The following is a 15,924-nucleotide window of genomic DNA, read 5'->3' as shown; positions in this document are numbered from 1 at the left end:
CAAGGCACTTTTTAGGACCTATATAACTAATGTATAGTGCAAATTTTTTAGTTAAGTTCTTTTAACGATAACAGACAAACCTTTCATTGGTTAACTGTTATACTTTTATTATTTACTTATTAGACTCTAATAAACATTTTGAGACCCGTTAGAACTTTTTGCAATGTGAATTGCACATTTGGCACCATATAGTTCACAAGGCACTTTTTAGGACCTATGTAACTAATGTATAGTGCAAATTTTTTAGTTAAGTTCTTTTAACGATAACAGACAAACCTTTCATTGGTTAACTGTTATACTTTATTATTTACTTATTAGACTCTAATAAACATTTTGAGACCCGTTAGAACTTTTTGCAATGTGAATTGCACATTTGGCACCATATAGTTCACAAGGTACTTTTTGGGACCTATATAACTAATGCATAGTGCAAATTTTTTAGTTAAGTTCTTTTAACGATAACAGACAAACCTTTCATTGGTTAACTGTTATACTTTTATTATTTACTTATTAGACTCTAATAAACATTTTGAGACCCGTTAGAACTTTTTGCAATGTGAATTGCACATTTGGCACCATATAGTTCACAAGGCACTTTTTAGGACCTATGTAAGTAATGTATAGTGCAAATTTTTTAGTTAAGTTCTTTTAACGATAACAGACAAACCTTTCATTGGTTAACTGTTATACTTTTATTATTTACTTATTAGACTCTAATAAACATTTTGAGACCCGTTAGAACTTTTTGCAATGTGAATTGCACATTTGGCACCATATAGTTCACAAGGCACTTTTTAGGACCTATGTAACTAATGTATAGTGCAAATTTTTTAGTTAAGTTCTTTTAACGATAACAGACAAACCTTTAATTGGTTAACTGTTATACTTTTATTATTTACTTATTAGACTCTAATAAACATTTTGAGACCAGTTAGAACTTTTTGCAATGTGAATTGCACATTTGGCACCATATAGTTCACAAGGTACTTTTTGGGACCTATATAACTAATGTATAGTGCAAATTTTTTAGTTAAGTTCTTTTAACGATAACAGACAAACCTTTCATTGGTTAACTGTTATACTTTTATTATTTACTTATTAGACTGTAATAAACATTTTGAGACCAGTTAGAACTTTTTGCAATGTGAATTGCACATTTGGCACCATATTGTTGACAAGGTACTTTTTAGGACCTATATAACTAATGTATAGTGCAAATTTTTCACTTAAGTTCTTTTAACGATAACAGACAAACCTTTCATTGGTTAACTGTTATACTTTTATTATTTACTTATTAGGCTCTAATAAACATTTTGAGACCAGTTAGAACTTTTTGCAATGTGAATTGCACATTTGGCACCATATAGTTCACAAAGTACTTTTTAGGACCTATATAACTAATGTATAGTGCAAATTTTTTAGTTAAGTTCTTTTAACGATAACAGACAAACCTTTTATTGGTTAACTGTTATACTTTTATTATTTACTTATTAGACTCTAATAAACATTTTGAGACCAGTTAGAACTTTTTGCAATGTGAATTGCACATTTGGCACCATATTGTTCACAAGGTATTTTTTAGGACCTATATAACTAATGTATAGTGCAAATTTTTTAGTTAAGTTCTTTTAACGATAACAGACAAACCTTTCATTGGTTAACTGTTATACTTTTATTATTTACTTATTAGCCTCTAATAAACATTTTGAGACCCGTTAGAACTTTTTGCAATGTGAATTGCACATTTGGCACCATATAGTTCACAAGGCACTTTTTAGGACCTATATAACTAATGTATAGTGCAAATTTTTTAGTTAAGTTCTTTTAACGATAACAGACAAACCTTTCATTGGTTAACTGTTATACTTTTATTATTTACTTATTAGACTCTAATAAACATTTTGAGACCCGTTAGAACTTTTTGCAATGTGAATTGTACATTTGGCACCATATAGTTCACAAGGTACTTTTTGGGACCTATATAACTAATGTATAGTGCAAATTTTTTAGTTAAGTTCTTTTAACGATAACAGACAAACCTTTCATTGGTTAACTGTTATACTTTTATTATTTACTTATTAGACTCTAATAAACATTTTGAGACCCGTTAGAACTTTTTGCAATGTGAATTGCACATTTGGCACCATATAGTTCACAAGGTACTTTTTGGGACCTATATAACTAATGTATAGTGCAAATTTTTTAGTTAAGTTCTTTTAACGATAACAGACAAACCTTTCATTGGTTAACTGTTATACTTTTATTATTTACTTATTAGACTCTAATAAACATTTTGAGACCCGTTAGAACTTTTTGCAATGTGAATTGCACATTTGGCACCATATAGTTCACAAGGCACTTTTTAGGACCTATGTAAGTAATGTATAGTGCAAATTTTTTAGTTAAGTTCTTTTAACGATAACAGACAAACCTTTCATTGGTTAACTGTTATACTTTTATTATTTACTTATTAGACTGTAATAAACATTTTGAGACCAGTTAGAACTTTTTGCAATGTGAATTGCACATTTGGCACCATATTGTTGACAAGGTACTTTTTAGGACCTATATAACTAATGTATAGTGCAATTTTTTCACTTAAGTTCTTTTAACGATAACAGACAAACCTTTCATTGGTTAACTGTTATACTTTTATTATTTACTTATTAGGCTCTAATAAACATTTTGAGACCAGTTAGAACTTTTTGCAATGTGAATTGCACATTTGGCACCATATAGTTCACAAGGTACTTTTTAGGACCTATATAACTAATGTATAGTGCAAATTTTTTAGTTAAGTTCTTTTAACGATAACAGACAAACCTTTTATTGGTTAACTGTTATACTTTTATTATTTACTTATTAGACTCTAATAAACATTTTGAGACCCGTTAGATTTTTTTGCAATGTGAATTGCACATTTGGCACCATATAGTTCACAAGGCACTTTTTAGGACCTATGTAACTAATGTATAGTGCAAATTTTTTAGTTAAGTTCTTTTAACGATAACAGACAAACCTTTAATTGGTTAACTGTTATACTTTTATTATTTACTTATTAGACTCTAATAAACATTTTGAGACCAGTTAGAACTTTTTGCAATGTGAATTGCACATTTGGCACCATATAGTTCACAAGGTACTTTTTGGGACCTATATAACTAATGTATAGTGCAAATTTTTTAGTTAAGTTCTTTTAACGATAACAGACAAACCTTTCATTGGTTAACTGTTATACTTTTATTATTTACTTATTAGACTGTAATAAACATTTTGAGACCAGTTAGAACTTTTTGCAATGTGAATTGCACATTTGGCACCATATTGTTGACAAGGTACTTTTTAGGACCTATATAACTAATGTATAGTGCAAATTTTTCACTTAAGTTCTTTTAACGATAACAGACAAACCTTTCATTGGTTAACTGTTATACTTTTATTATTTACTTATTAGGCTCTAATAAACATTTTGAGACCAGTTAGAACTTTTTGCAATGTGAATTGCACATTTGGCACCATATAGTTCACAAAGTACTTTTTAGGACCTATATAACTAATGTATAGTGCAAATTTTTTAGTTAAGTTCTTTTAACGATAACAGACAAACCTTTTATTGGTTAACTGTTATACTTTTATTATTTACTTATTAGACTCTAATAAACATTTTGAGACCAGTTAGAACTTTTTGCAATGTGAATTGCACATTTGGCACCATATTGTTCACAAGGTATTTTTTAGGACCTATATAACTAATGTATAGTGCAAATTTTTTAGTTAAGTTCTTTTAACGATAACAGACAAACCTTTCATTGGTTAACTGTTATACTTTTATTATTTACTTATTAGCCTCTAATAAACATTTTGAGACCCGTTAGAACTTTTTGCAATGTGAATTGCACATTTGGCACCATATAGTTCACAAGGCACTTTTTAGGACCTATATAACTAATGTATAGTGCAAATTTTTTAGTTAAGTTCTTTTAACGATAACAGACAAACCTCTCATTGGTTAACTGTTATACTTTTATTATTTACTTATTAGACTCTAATAAACATTTTGAGACCCGTTAGAACTTTTTGCAATGTGAATTGTACATTTGGCACCATATAGTTCACAAGGTACTTTTTGGGACCTATATAACTAATGTATAGTGCAAATTTTTTAGTTAAATTCTTTTAACGATAACAGACAAACCTTTCATTGGTTAACTGTTATACTTTTATTATTTACTTATTAGACTCTAATAAACATTTTGAGACCCGTTAGAACTTTTTGCAATGTGAATTGCACATTTGGCACCATATAGTTCACAAGGTACTTTTTGGGACCTATATAACTAATGTATAGTGCAAATTTTTTAGTTAAGTTCTTTTAACGATAACAGACAAACCTTTCATTGGTTAACTGTTATACTTTTATTATTTACTTATTAGACTCTAATAAACATTTTGAGACCCGTTAGAACTTTTTGCAATGTGAATTGCACATTTGGCACCATATAGTTCACAAGGCACTTTTTAGGACCTATGTAAGTAATGTATAGTGCAAATTTTTTAGTTAAGTTCTTTTAACGATAACAGACAAACCTTTCATTGGTTAACTGTTATACTTTTATTATTTACTTATTAGACTGTAATAAACATTTTGAGACCAGTTAGAACTTTTTGCAATGTGAATTGCACATTTGGCACCATATTGTTGACAAGGTACTTTTTAGGACCTATATAACTAATGTATAGTGCAATTTTTTCACTTAAGTTCTTTTAACGATAACAGACAAACCTTTCATTGGTTAACTGTTATACTTTTATTATTTACTTATTAGGCTCTAATAAACATTTTGAGACCAGTTAGAACTTTTTGCAATGTGAATTGCACATTTGGCACCATATAGTTCACAAGGTACTTTTTAGGACCTATATAACTAATGTATAGTGCAAATTTTTTAGTTAAGTTCTTCTAACGATAACAGACAAACCTTTTATTGGTTAACTGTTATACTTTTATTATTTACTTATTAGACTCTAATAAACATTTTGAGACCCGTTAGATTTTTTTGCAATGTGAATTGCTCATTTGGCACCATATAGTTCACAAGGCACTTTTTAGGACCTATATAACTAATGTATAGTGCAAATTTTTTAGTTAAGTTCTTTTAACGATAACAGACAAACCTTTCATTGGTTAACTGTTATACTTTTATTATTTACTTATTAGACTCTAATAAACATTTTGAGACCCGTTAGAACTTTTTGCAATGTGAATTGCACATTTGGCACCATATAGTTCACAAGGTACTTTTTGGGACCTATATAACTAATGTATAGTGCAAATTTTTTAGTTAAGTTCTTTTAACGATAACAGACAAACCTTTCATTGGTTAACTGTCATACTTTTATTATTTACTTATTAGCCTCTAATAAACATTTTCAGACCCGTTAGAACTTTTAGCAATGTGAATTGCACATTTGGCACCATATAGTTCACAAGGCACTTTTTAGGACCTATATAACTAATGTATAGTGCAATTTTTTTAGTTAAGTTCTTTTAACGATAACAGACAAACCTTTCATTGGTTAACTGTTATACTTTTATTATTTACTTATTAGACTCTAATAAACATTTTGAGACCCGTTAGAACTTTTTGCAATGTGAATTGCACATTTGGCACCATATAGTTCACAAAGCACTTTTTAGGACCTATGTAACTAATGTATAGTGCAAATTTTTTAGTTAAGTTCTTTTAACGATAACAGACAAACCTTTCATTGGTTAACTTTTATACTTTTATTATTTACTTATTAGACTCTAATAAACATTTTGAGACCCGTTAGAACTTTTTGCAATGTGAATTGCACATTTGGCACCATATAGTTCACAAGGTACTTTTTGGGACCTATATAACTAATGTATAGTGCAAATTTTTTAGTTAAGTTCTTTTAACGATAACAGACAAACCTTTCATTGGTTAACTGTTATACTTTTATTATTTACTTATTAGACTCTAATAAACATTTTGAGACCAGTTAGAACTTTTTGCAATGTGAATTGCACATTTGGCACCATATAGTTCACAAGGCACTTTTTAGGACCTATGTAAGTAATGTATAGTGCAAATTTTTTAGTTAAGTTCTTTTAACGATAACAGACAAACCTTTCATTGGTTAACTGTTATACTTTTATTATTTACTTATTAGACTCTAATAAACATTTTGAGACCCGTTAGAACTTTTTGCAATGTGAATTGCACATTTGGCACCATATAGTTCACAAGGTACTTTTTGGGACCTATATAACTAATGTATAGTGCAAATTTTTTAGATAAGTTCTTTTATCGATAACAGACAAACCTTTCATTGGTTAACTGTTATACTTTTATTATTTACTTATTAGACTCTAATAAACATTTTGTGACCCGTTAGAACTTTTTGCAATGTGAATTGCACATTTGGCACCATATAGTTCACAAGGTACTTTTTGGGACCTATATAACTAATGTATAGTGCAAATTTTTTAGATAAGTTCTTTTAACGATAACAGACAAACCTTTCATTGGTTAACTGTTATACTTTTATTATTTACTTATTAGCCTCTAATAAACATTTTGAGACCCATTAGAACTTTTAGCAATGTGAATTGCACATTTGGCACCATATTGTTCACAAGGTATTTTTTAGGAACTATATAACTAATGTATAGTGCAAATTTTTTAGTTAAGTTCTTTTAACGATAACAGACAAACCTTTCATTGGTTAACTGTTATACTTTTATTATTTACTTATTAGACTCTAATAATCATTTTGAGACCAGTTAGAACTTTTAGCAATGTGAATTGCACATTTGGCACCATATTGTTCAGAAGGTATTTTTTAGGACCTATATAACTAATGTATAGTGCAAATTTTTTAGTTAAGTTCTTTTAACGATAACAGACAAACCTTTCATTGGTTAACTGTTATACTTTTATTATTTACTTATTAGACTCTAATAAACATTTTGAGACCAGTTAGAACTTTTTGCAATGTGAATTGCACATTTGGCACCATATAGTTCACAAGGCACTTTTTAGGACCTATATAACTAATGTATAGTGCAAATTTTTTAGTTAAGTTCTTTTAACGATAACAGACAAACCTTTCATTGGTTAACTGTTATACTTTTATTATTTACTTATTAGACTCGAATAAACATTTTGAGACCCGTTAGAACTTTTTGCAATGTGAATTGCACATTTGGCACCATATAGTTCACAAGGTACTTTTTGGGACCTATATAACTAATGTATAGTGCAAATTTTTTAGATAAGTTCTTTTAACGATAACAGACAAACCTTTTATTGGTTAACTGTTATACTTTTATTATTTACTTATTAGCCTCTAATAAACATTTTCAGACCCATTAGAACTTTTAGCAATGTGAATTGCACATTTGGCACCATATTGTTCACAAGGTATTTTTTAGGACCTATATAACTAATGTATAGTGCAAATTTTTTAGTTAAGTTCTTTTACGATAACAGACAAACCTTTCATTGGTTAACTGTTATACTTTTATTATTTACTTATTAGACTCTAATAAACATTTTGAGACCAGTTAGAACTTTTTGCAATGTGAATTGCACATTTGGCACCATATTGTTCACAAGGCACATTTTAGGACCTATATAACTAATGTATAGTGCAAATTTTTTAGTTAAGTTCTTTTAACGATAACAGACAAACCTTTCATTGGTTAACTGTTATACTTTTATTATTTACTTATTAAACTCTAATAAACATTTTGAGACCCGTTAGAACTTTTTGCAATGTGAATTGCACATTTGGCACCATATAGTTCACAAGGTACTTTTTGGGACCTATATAACTAATGTATAGTGCAAATTTTTTAGATAAGTTCTTTTAACGATAACAGACAAACCTTTCATTGGTTAACTGTTATACTTTTATTATTTACTTATTAGACTCGAATAAACATTTTGAGACCCGTTAGAACTTTTTGCAATGTGAATTGCACATTTGGCACCATATTGTTCACAAGGCACTTTTTAGGACCTATATAACTAATGTATAGTGCAAATTTTTTAGTTAAGTTCTTTTATCGATAACAGACAAACCTTTCATTGGTTAACTGTTATACTTTTATTATTTACTTATTAGGCTCTAATAAACATTTTGAGACCCGTTAGAACTTTTTGCAATGTGAATTGCACATTTGGCACCATATAGTTCACAAGGCACTTTTTAGGACCTATATAACTAATGTATAGTGCAAATTTTTTAGTTAAGTTCTTTTAACGATAACAGACAAACCTTTCATTGGTTAACTGTTATACTTTTATTATTTACTTATTAGACTCTAATAAACATTTTGTGACCCGTTAGAACTTTTTGCAATGTGAATTGCACATTTGGCACCATATAGTTCACAAGGTACTTTTTGGGACCTATATAACTAATGTATAGTGCAAATTTTTTAGATAAGTTCTTTTAACGATAACAGACAAACCTTTCATTGGTTAACTGTTATACTTTTATTATTTACTTATTAGCCTCTAATAAACATTTTCAGACCCATTAGAACTTTTAGCAATGTGAATTGCACATTTGGCACCATATTGTTCACAAGGCACTTTTTAGGACCTATATAACTAATGTATAGTGCAAATTTTTTAGTTAAGTTCTTTTAACGATAACAGACAAACCTTTCATTGGTTAACTGTTATACTTTTATTATTTACTTATTAGACTCTAATAAACATTTTGAGACCCGTTAGAACATTTTGCAATGTAAATTGCACATTTGGCACCATATAGTTCACAAGGCACTTTTTAGGACCTATATAACTAATGTATAGTGCAAATTTTTTAGTTAAGTTCTTTTAACGATAACAGACAAACCTTTCATTGGTTAACTGTTATACTTTTATTATTTACTTATTAGCCTCTAATAAACATTTTGAGACCCGTTAGAACTTTTTGCAATGTGAATTGCACATTTGGCACCATATAGTTCACAAGGCACTTTTTAGGACCTATATAACTAATGTATAGTGCAAATTTTTTAGTTAAGTTTTTTTAACGATAACAGACAAACCTTTCATTGGTTAACTGTTATACTTTTATTATTTACTTATTAGACTCTAATAAACATTTTGTGACCCGTTAGAACTTTTTGCAATGTGAATTGCACATTTGGCACCATATAGTTCACAAGGTACTTTTTGGGACCTATATAACTAATGTATAGTGCAAATTTTTTAGATAAGTTCTTTTAACGATAACAGACAAACCTTTCATTGGTTAACTGTTATACTTTTATTATTTACTTATTAGCCTCTAATAAACATTTTCAGACCCATTAGAACTTTTAGCAATGTGAATTGCACATTTGGCACCATATTGTTCACAAGGCACTTTTTAGGACCTATATAACTAATGTATAGTGCAAATTTTTTAGTTAAGTTCTTTTAACGATAACAGACAAACCTTTCATTGGTTAACTGTTATACTTTTATTATTTACTTATTAGCCTCTAATAAACATTTTCAGACCCGTTAGAACTTTTAGCAATGTGAATTGCACATTTGGCACCATATTGTTCACAAGGCACTTTTTAGGACCTATATAACTAATGTATAGTGCAAATTTTTTAGTTAAGTTCTTTTAACGATAACAGACAAACCTTTCATTGGTTAACTGTTATACTTTTATTATTTACTTATTAGACTCTAATAAACATTTTGAGACCCGTTAGAACTTTTTGCAATGTGAATTGCACATTTGGCACCATATAGTTCACAAGGCACTTTTTAGGACCTATATAACTAATGTATAGTGCAAATTTTTTAGTTAAGTTCTTTTAACGATAACAGACAAACCTTTCATTGGTTAACTGTTATACTTTTATTATTTACTTATTAGCCTCTAATAAACATTTTCAGACCCGTTAGAACTTTTAGCAATGTGAATTGCACATTTGGCACCATATTGTTCACAAGGTACTTTTTAGGACCTATATAACTAATGTATAGTACAAATTTTTTAGTTAAGTTCTTTTAACGATAACAGACAAACCTTTCATTGGTTAACTGTTATACTTTTATTATTTACTTATTAGGCTCTAATAAACATTTTGAGACCCGTTAGAACTTTTTGCAATGTGAATTGCACATTTGGCACCATATAGTTCACAAGGTACTTTTTAGGACCTATATAACTAATGTATAGTGCAAATTTTTTAGTTAAGTTCTTTTAACGATAACAGACAAACCTTTCATTGGTTAACTGTTATACTTTTATTATTTACTTATTAGACTCTAATAAACATTTTGAGACCAGTTAGAACTTTTTGCAATGTGAATTGCACATTTGGCACCATATAGTTCACAAGGTACTTTTTAGGACCTATATAACTAATGTATAGTGCAAATTTTTTAGTTAAGTTCTTTTAACGATAACAGACAAACCTTTCATTGGTTAACTGTTATACTTTTATTATTTACTTATTAGACTCTAATAAACATTTTGAGACCCGTTAGAACTTTTTGCAATGTGAATTGCACATTTGGCACCATATTGTTCACAAGGTATTTTTTAGGACCTATGTAACTAATGTATAGTGCAAATTTTTTAGTTAAGTTCTTTTAACGATAACAGACAAACCTTTCATTGGTTAACTGTTATACTTTTATTATTTACTTATTAGACTCTAATAAACATTTTGAGACCCGTTAGAACTTTTTGCAATGTGAATTGCACATTTGGCACCATATAGTTCACAAGGTACTTTTTGGGACCTATATAACTAATGTATAGTGCAAATTTTTTAGTTAAGTTCTTTTAACGATAACAGACAAACCTTTCATTGGTTAACTGTTATACTTTTATTATTTACTTATTAGCCTCTAATAAACATTTTCAGACCCGTTAGAACTTTTAGCAATGTGAATTGCACATTTGGCACCATATAGTTCACAAGGCACTTTTTAGGACCTATATAACTAATGTATAGTGCAAATTTTTTTAGTTAAGTTCTTTTAACGATAACAGACAAACCTTTCATTGGTTAACTGTTATACTTTTATTATTTACTTATTAGACTCTAGTAAACATTTTGAGACTCGTTAGAACTTTTTGCAATGTGAATTGCACATTTGGCACCATATAGTTCACAAAGCACTTTTTAGGACCTATGTAACTAATGTATAGTGCAAATTTTTTAGTTAAGTTCTTTTAACGATAACAGACAAACCTTTCATTGGTTAACTGTTATACTTTTATTATTTACTTATTAGACTCTAATAAACATTTTGAGACCCGTTAGAACTTTTTGCAATGTGAATTGCACATTTGGCACCATATAGTTCACAAGGTACTTTTTGGGACCTATATAACTAATGTATAGTGCAAATTTTTTAGTTAAGTTCTTTTAACGATAACAGACAAACCTTTCATTGGTTAACTGTTATACTTTTATTATTTACTTATTAGACTCTAATAAACATTTTGAGACCCGTTAGAACTTTTTGCAATGTGAATTGCACATTTGGCACCATATAGTTCACAAGGCACTTTTTAGGACCTATGTAAGTAATGTATAGTGCAAATTTTTTAGTTAAGTTCTTTTAACGATAACAGACAAACCTTTCATTGGTTAACTGTTATACTTTTATTATTTACTTATTAGACTCTAATAAACATTTTGAGACCCGTTAGAACTTTTTGCAATGTGAATTGCACATTTGGCACCATATAGTTCACAAGGCACTTTTTAGGACCTATATAACTAATGTATAGTGCAAATTTTTTAGTTAAGTTCTTTTAACGATAACAGACAAACCTTTCATTGGTTAACTGTTATACTTTTATTATTTACTTATTAGACTCTAATAAACATTTTGAGACCCGTTAGAACTTTTTGCAATGTGAATTGCACATTTGGCACCATATAGTTCACAAGGCACTTTTTAGGACCTATGTAACTAATGTATAGTGCAAATTTTTTAGTTAAGTTCTTTTAACGATAACAGACAAACCTTTCATTGGTTAACTGTTATACTTTTATTATTTACTTATTAGACTCTAATAAACATTTTGAGACCCGTTAGAACTTTTTGCAATGTGAATTGCACATTTGGCACCATATAGTTCACAAGGTACTTTTTGGGACCTATATAACTAATGCATAGTGCAAATTTTTTAGTTAAGTTCTTTTAACGATAACAGACAAACCTTTCATTGGTTAACTGTTATACTTTTATTATTTACTTATTAGACTCTAATAAACATTTTGAGACCCGTTAGAACTTTTTGCAATGTGAATTGCACATTTGGCACCATATAGTTCACAAGGCACTTTTTAGGACCTATGTAAGTAATGTATAGTGCAAATTTTTTAGTTAAGTTCTTTTAACGATAACAGACAAACCTTTCATTGGTTAACTGTTATACTTTTATTATTTACTTATTAGACTCTAATAAACATTTTGAGACCCGTTAGAACTTTTTGCAATGTGAATTGCACATTTGGCACCATATAGTTCACAAGGCACTTTTTAGGACCTATGTAACTAATGTATAGTGCAAATTTTTTAGTTAAGTTCTTTTAACGATAACAGACAAACCTTTAATTGGTTAACTGTTATACTTTTATTATTTACTTATTAGACTCTAATAAACATTTTGAGACCAGTTAGAACTTTTTGCAATGTGAATTGCACATTTGGCACCATATAGTTCACAAGGTACTTTTTGGGACCTATATAACTAATGTATAGTGCAAATTTTTTAGTTAAGTTCTTTTAACGATAACAGACAAACCTTTCATTGGTTAACTGTTATACTTTTATTATTTACTTATTAGACTGTAATAAACATTTTGAGACCAGTTAGAACTTTTTGCAATGTGAATTGCACATTTGGCACCATATTGTTGACAAGGTACTTTTTAGGACCTATATAACTAATGTATAGTGCAAATTTTTCACTTAAGTTCTTTTAACGATAACAGACAAACCTTTCATTGGTTAACTGTTATACTTTTATTATTTACTTATTAGGCTTTAATAAACATTTTGAGACCAGTTAGAACTTTTTGCAATGTGAATTGCACATTTGGCACCATATTGTTCACAAGGTACTTTTTAGGACCTATATAACTAATGTATAGTGCAAATTTTTTAGTTAAGTTCTTTTAACGATAACAGACAAACCTTTTATTGGTTAACTGTTATACTTTTATTATTTACTTATTAGACTCTAATAAACATTTTGAGACCAGTTAGAACTTTTTGCAATGTGAATTGCACATTTGGCACCATATTGTTCACAAGGTATTTTTTAGGACCTATATAACTAATGTATAGTGCAAATTTTTTAGTTAAGTTCTTTTAACGATAACAGACAAACCTTTCATTGGTTAACTGTTATACTTTTATTATTTACTTATTAGACTCTAATAAACAATTTGAGACCCGTTAGATTTTTTTGCAATGTGAATTGCACATTTGGCACCATATAGTTCACAAGGCACTTTTTAGGACCTATATAACTAATGTATAGTGCAAATTTTTCAGTTAAGTTCTTTTAACGATAACAGACAAACCTTTCATTGGTTAACTGTTATACTTTTATTATTTACTTATTAGACTCTAATAAACATTTTGAGACCCGTTAGAACTTTTTGCAATGTGAATTGCACATTTGGCACCATATAGTTCACAAGGTACTTTTTGGGACCTATATAACTAATGTATAGTGCAAATTTTTTAGTTAAGTTCTTTTAACGATAACAGACAAACCTTTCATTGGTTAACTGTTATACTTTTATTATTTACTTATTAGACTCTAATAAACATTTTGAGACCCGTTAGAACTTTTTGCAATGTGAATTGCACATTTGGCACCATATAGTTCACAAGGTACTTTTTGGGACCTATATAACTAATGTATAGTGCAAATTTTTTAGTTAAGTTCTTTTAACGATAACAGACAAACCTTTTATTGGTTAACTGTTATACTTTTATTATTTACTTATTAGACTCTAATAAACATTTTGAGACCAGTTAGAACTTTTTGCAATGTGAATTGCACATTTGGCACCATATTGTTCACAAGGTATTTTTTAGGACCTATATAACTAATGTATAGTGCAAATTTTTTAGTTAAGTTCTTTTAACGATAACAGACAAACCTTTCATTGGTTAACTGTTATACTTTTATTATTTACTTATTAGACTCTAATAAACAATTTGAGACCCGTTAGATTTTTTTGCAATGTGAATTGCACATTTGGCACCATATAGTTCACAAGGCACTTTTTAGGACCTATATAACTAATGTATAGTGCAAATTTTTCAGTTAAGTTCTTTTAACGATAACAGACAAACCTTTCATTGGTTAACTGTTATACTTTTATTATTTACTTATTAGACTCTAATAAACATTTTGAGACCCGTTAGAACTTTTTGCAATGTGAATTGCACATTTGGCACCATATAGTTCACAAGGTACTTTTTGGGACCTATATAACTAATGTATAGTGCAAATTTTTTAGTTAAGTTCTTTTAACGATAACAGACAAACCTTTCATTGGTTAACTGTTATACTTTTATTATTTACTTATTAGACTCTAATAAACATTTTGAGACCCGTTAGAACTTTTTGCAATGTGAATTGCACATTTGGCACCATATAGTTCACAAGGCACTTTTTAGGACCTATGTAAGTAATGTATAGTGCAAATTTTTTAGTTAAGTTCTTTTAACGATAACAGACAAACCTTTCATTGGTTAACTGTTATACTTTTATTATTTACTTATTAGACTCTAATAAACATTTTGAGACCCGTTAGAACTTTTTGCAATGTGAATTGCACATTTGGCACCATATAGTTCACAAGGCACTTTTTAGGACCTATGTAACTAATGTATAGTGCAAATTTTTTAGTTAAGTTCTTTTAACGATAACAGACAAACCTTTAATTGGTTAACTGTTATACTTTTATTATTTACTTATTAGACTCTAATAAACATTTTGAGACCAGTTAGAACTTTTTGCAATGTGAATTGCACATTTGGCACCATATAGTTCACAAGGTACTTTTTGGGACCTATATAACTAATGTATAGTGCAAATTTTTTAGTTAAGTTCTTTTAACGATAACAGACAAACCTTTCATTGGTTAACTGTTATACTTTTATTATTTACTTATTAGACTCTAATAAACATTTTGAGACCCGTTAGAACTTTTTGCAATGTGAATTGCACATTTGGCACCATATTGTTCACAAGGTATTTTTTAGGACCTATGTAACTAATGTATAGTGCAAATTTTTTAGTTAAGTTCTTTTAACGATAACAGACAAACCTTTCATTGGTTAACTGTTATACTTTTATTATTTACTTATTAGACTCTAATAAACATTTTGAGACCCGTTAGAACTTTTTGCAATGTGAATTGCACATTTGGCACCATATAGTTCACAAGGTACTTTTTGGGACCTATATAACTAATGTATAGTGCAAATTTTTTAGTTAAGTTCTTTTAACGATAACAGACAAACCTTTCATTGGTTAACTGTTATACTTTTATTATTTACTTATTAGCCTCTAATAAACATTTTCAGACCCGTTAGAACTTTTAGCAATGTGAATTGCACATTTGGCACCATATAGTTCACAAGGCACTTTTTAGGACCTATATAACTAATGTATAGTGCAAATTTTTTTAGTTAAGTTCTTTTAACGATAACAGACAAACCTTTCATTGGTTAACTGTTATACTTTTATTATTTACTTATTAGACTCTAGTAAACATTTTGAGACTCGTTAGAACTTTTTGCAATGTGAATTGCACATTTGGCACCATATAGTTCACAAAGCACTTTTTAGGACCTATGTAACTAATGTATAGTGCAAATTTTT

This window comes from Clavelina lepadiformis, chromosome 1, assembly GCF_947623445.1.
Source record: "Clavelina lepadiformis chromosome 1, kaClaLepa1.1, whole genome shotgun sequence".
In the NCBI taxonomy this organism is placed as follows: Eukaryota; Metazoa; Chordata; class Ascidiacea; order Aplousobranchia; family Clavelinidae; genus Clavelina; species Clavelina lepadiformis.
Note: the sequence above shows the minus strand (reverse complement) of the source record.